Source organism: Schistocerca gregaria, unplaced genomic scaffold (genome assembly GCF_023897955.1).
Source record: "Schistocerca gregaria isolate iqSchGreg1 unplaced genomic scaffold, iqSchGreg1.2 ptg001139l, whole genome shotgun sequence".
Lineage (NCBI taxonomy): Eukaryota > Metazoa > Arthropoda > Insecta > Orthoptera > Acrididae > Schistocerca > Schistocerca gregaria.
In genome coordinates this window covers 42,501-47,500 of record NW_026062471.1, presented here as the reverse complement: position 1 = coordinate 47,500, position 5,000 = coordinate 42,501, and the positions used below count along the sequence as shown (strand labels likewise).

Sequence of the window (5,000 nt, the reverse complement as noted above, 5' to 3'; positions counted from 1 at the left end):
AATTTAACCAACTTTATCGCTTAACCTAACTGTGGCTGTACCAGTTTATCGCTTAACCTAACTGTGGCTGTACCAGTTTATCGCTTAACCTAACTGTGGCTGTACCAGTTTATCGCTTAACCTAACTGTGGCTGTACCAGTTTATCGCTTAACCTAACTGTGGCTGTACCAGTTTATCGCTTAACCTAACTGTGGCTGTACCAGTTTATCGCTTAACCTAACTGTGGCTGTACCAGTTTATCGCTTAACCTAACTGTGGCTGTACCAGTTTATCGCTTAACCTAACTGTGGCTGTACCAGTTTATCGCTTAACCTAACTGTGGCTGTACCAGTTTATCGCTTAACCTAACTGTGGCTGTACCAGTTTATCGCTTAACCTAACTGTGGCTGTACCAGTTTATCGCTTAACCTAACTGTGGCTGTACCAGTTTATCGCTTAACCTAACTGTGGCTGTACCAGTTTATCGCTTAACCTAACTGTGGCTGTACCAGTTTATCGCTTAACCTAACTGTGGCTGTACCAGATTATCGCTTAACCTAACTGTGGCTGTACCAGATTATCGCTTAACCTAACTGTGGCTGTACCAGATTATCGCTTAACCTAACTGTGGCTGTACCAGATTATCGCTTAACCTAACTCAATTTGTCCCTTAACCTAACTCAATTTGTCCCTTAACCTAACTCAAGTTGTCCCTTAACCTAACTCAAGTTGTCCCTTAACCTAACTCAAGTTGTCCCTTAACCTAACTCAAGTTGTCCCTTAACCTAACTCAAGTTGTCCCTTAACCTAACTCAATTTGTCCCTTAACCTAACTCAAGTTGTCCCTTAACCTAACTCAAGTTATCCCTTAACCTAACTCAAGTTGTCCCTTAACCTAACTCAAGTTGTCCCTTAACCTAACTCAAGTTGTCCCTTAACCTAACTCAAGTTGTCCCTTAACCTAACTCAATTTGTCCCTTAACCTAACTCAAGTTGTCCCTTAACCTAACTCAATTTGTCCCTTAACCTAACTCAATTTGTCCCTTAACCTAACTCAATTTGTCCCTTAACCTAACTCAAGTTGTCCCTTAACCTAACTCAAGTTGTCCCTTAACCTAACTCAAGTTGTCCCTTAACCTAACTCAAGTTGTCCCTTAACCTAACTCAAGTTGTCCCTTAACCTAACTCAAGTTGTCCCTTAACCTAACTCAAGTTGTCCCTTAACCTAACTCAAGTTGTCCCTTAACCTAACTCAAGTTGTCCCTTAACCTAACTCAAGTTGTCCCTTAACCTAACTCAAGTTGTCCCTTAACCTAACTCAATTTGTCCCTTAACCTAACTCAATTTGTCCCTTAACCTAACTCAAGTTGTCCCTTAACCTAACTCAATTTGTCCCTTAACCTAACTCAATTTGTCCCTTAACCTAACTCAAGTTGTCCCTTAACCTAACTCAAGTTGTCCCTTAACCTAACTCAAGTTGTCCCTTAACCTAACTCAAGTTGTCCCTTAACCTAACTCAAGTTGTCCCTTAACCTAACTCAAGTTGTCCCTTAACCTAACTCAAGTTGTCCCTTAACCTAACTCAAGTTGTCCCTTAACCTAACTCAAGTTGTCCCTTAACCTAACTCAAGTTGTCCCTTAACCTAACTCAATTTGTCCCTTAACCTAACTCAAGTTGTCCCTTAACCTAACTCAATTTGTCCCTTAACCTAACTCAATTTGTCCCTTAACCTAACTCAATTTGTCCCTTAACCTAACTCAATTTGTCCCTTAACCTAACTCAATTTGTCCCTTAACCTAACTCAATTTGTCCCTTAACCTAACTCAATTTGTCCCTTAACCTAACTCAATTTGTCCCTTAACCTAACTCAAGTTGTCCCTTAACCTAACTCAAGTTGTCCCTTAACCTAACTCAAGTTGTCCCTTAACCTAACTCAAGTTGTCCCTTAACCTAACTCAAGTTGTCCCTTAACCTAACTCAAGTTGTCCCTTAACCTAACTCAAGTTGTCCCTTAACCTAACTCAAGTTGTCCCTTAACCTAACTCAAGTTGTCCCTTAACCTAACCCACGTTGTCCCTTAACCTAACCCACGTTGTCCCTTAACCTAACCCACGTTGTCCCTTAACCTAACCCACGTTGTCCCTTAACCTAACCCACGTTGTCCCTTAACCTAACCCACGTTGTCCCTTAACCTAACCCACGTTGTCCCTTAACCTAACCGACGTTGTCCCTTAACCTAACCGACGTTGTCCCTTAACCTAACCCACGTTGTCCCTTAACCTAACCCACGTTGTCCCTTAACCTAACCCACGTTGTCCCTTAACCTAACCCACGTTGTCCCTTAACCTAACCCACGTTGTCCCTTAACCTAACCCACGTTGTCCCTTAACCTAACCCACGTTGTCCCTTAACCTAACCCACGTTGTCCCTTAACCTAACCCACGTTGTCCCTTAACCTAACCCACGTTGTCCCTTAACCTAACCCACGTTGTCCCTTAACCTAACCCACGTTGTCCCTTAACCTAACCCACGTTGTCCCTTAACCTAACCCACGTTGTCCCTTAACCTAACCCACGTTGTCCCTTTGCCTAACATAGTTCACTGCTCGGAATCTCTGGTGTCGTTGTTATCCTCATGTAGATGTCTTGCGAGTGTTGCTTACTTTCCACATATTCCTGCTATCCACTGTCAATTGTACTGCAATAGGACTATATCGCCGACCCCCCCCTCCCCCCCCTCTGTCCCCCTCTGTCCCCCTCTTTGTGTCTCTGTCCTCTCAAGCTGGTCGGTCTGGCGTTTGAGTGTTAAATGAGCCTCGCAGCTGTTCAGTTGCATTCAGATGTCGACGCCCTCAGTGTACGTCGTGGTATGGTCTGTGTCCATTGTCCGCTGATGTCGTACGCGTAACCCACACGCTGTACCGATCATCGGTCGTTACGTACAGAGTGAAGTAGTGTGATACGTGTGACCGTACGCTGGCTGTGCCCAACGGTGTCGAATCTCAATTTCCATATGTTGTGCTTGATGCTACTTGTCTCGTCTCCCAATAACAGCTAGGTTGCACTGTGGTACGCCGTAGAGGCGTGTGGGAGGAACGTACGAACGCATTGTATGTCACCCTGGGTCGCTGGGGGTGGTGGTGCGGTGAGTCAGGTCAGGTCAGGTCAGCGTGAGCCGTCTGATGTAGTGACGCGTGTATTCCGACTTTGTCGTATTGCCTCACACAAAGTGCTACCCTGGTGGACCGCGTTCCATATCTGGGACATGCCGCAGATGCCGGTTGACAGTGGATCGCGGAAGGTACATCGCATACGTGCGCGGGCCACCTTCCACGTGTTCTCTTCTGCACATGTCGCAGTGTGTATGTGGTCTGATGTAGCGTGTCGTGACACATGACATCCTGGCATGCAAGAATTGTTGAATTCGCAAATGTAGGTGGACATCTACGTTTACTGCCCAAGATACGCAAATGAACTGGAAATCCGTTGTTGAGCGGTTGTTCACGCTGGAGGTGAATCTGTGATGGCGACGATCGGTACAGCTATTAACCGGTTGTTTCAGCGGTACCCGCCACATCCACACGCGTGACTAGGCCCATGTGGGTATGAAGCGATACGCGGCGGTGGCTTGGTGGGACTGTTCCCGGCCGGTGAAGGGGGGCCGCCCGGCGTGTTGGCCGCGCGCTGCGTGGGCGCACGCGCAACAGGCGGCTGGTGGGGGGCGCCGAGTGGCAGGAGCGCCAGCCGACGGGCCCGGCAGGCGGCGCAGCTACGCTGCGGCGCACCCTGCACGCGGCGCCTGGCGGCCAAAGTTGGTTCAGCCGAGCCCGGTGCGAAGCGCGGTGGACATCTGCAGTGTGCTGGTCTGATTGAGGACTGTGTGCGTTGAGGATGCGCCGCCGCCTGGCACTCGGCGCCGCGACGCCGTCTGCTGCTCGGTCGCCCCAGCGGTTCTCGCAGGTGGTTTGTATCGCAGTTGTGCGGACGTGTTGGCGCGTGCGCTGTGCTGGGAGAGTTCGCTTCTGCACCCAAGTGGGGCTTTGCCCTTGTGTGGCGCTGGCGTTGGAGCTGCCGGTCACCATAGGTGGCGCGTGTTGTCTCCCGCCGGCAATGCCACGACAGCACGCTCCCGGGCCTCTGTCGGCAGCGGCAAGCTCAGTTGGGAGCAAGGGTGTTCGCACTAAAACCGTCTACTCGCCTAACTCCGGGCGATTGCGCCTCTCTCGAAACCGACCAAGTACCTAGGACGGCGCTGCGCGCCGCCGGGACCTGAGAGGGTTTCGAGGTGTATCGTGCAGGGGAGCTCGGCCTCCTCCTGTTTGCAGAATAATTGAGCGGACGCTTGCGTGTTCGCGCGGGCCCCCGGGACACACTCCCGGGCGGCCGGCTGCTCAGCTCTAGTTGACGCAGCTCCCTGGTTGATCCTGCCAGTAGTCATATGCTTGTCTCAAAGATTAAGCCATGCATGTCTCAGTACAAGCCGCATTAAGGTGAAACCGCGAATGGCTCATTAAATCAGTTATGGTTCCTTAGATCGTACCCACGTTACTTGGATAACTGTGGTAATTCTAGAGCTAATACATGCAAACAGAGTCCCGACCAGAGATGGAAGGGACGCTTTTATTAGATCAAAACCAATCGGATTGGCTTGTCTGGTCCGTTTGCCTTGGTGACTCTGAATAACTTTGGGCTGATCGCACGGTCCTCGTACCGGCGACGCATCTTTCAAATGTCTGCCTTATCAACTGTCGATGGTAGGTTCTGCGCCTACCATGGTTGTAACGGGTAACGGGGAATCAGGGTTCGATTCCGGAGAGGGAGCCTGAGAAACGGCTACCACATCCAAGGAAGGCAGCAGGCGCGCAAATTACCCACTCCCGGCACGGGGAGGTAGTGACGAAAAATAACGATACGGGACTCATCCGAGGCCCTGTAATCGGAATGAGTACACTTTAAATCCTTTAACGAGTATCTATTGGAGGGCAAGTCTGGTGCCAGCAGCCGCGGTAATTCCAGCTCC

The 5,000-nt window shown here is 49.7% G+C and overlaps 1 non-coding gene across 1 annotated transcript in view; it reads left to right on the top strand.

Annotated features, from left to right (window-relative positions):
- The first annotated feature begins 4,391 nt into the window (after positions 1-4,391).
- Positions 4,392-5,000, top strand: part of LOC126328707 (small subunit ribosomal RNA) — a 1,893-nt gene continuing 1,284 nt past the window's right edge. The window contains exon 1 of the ribosomal RNA XR_007561942.1: positions 4,392-5,000. This exon is cut by the window's right edge and continues 1,284 nt beyond it. This is a non-coding gene — a ribosomal RNA (small subunit ribosomal RNA).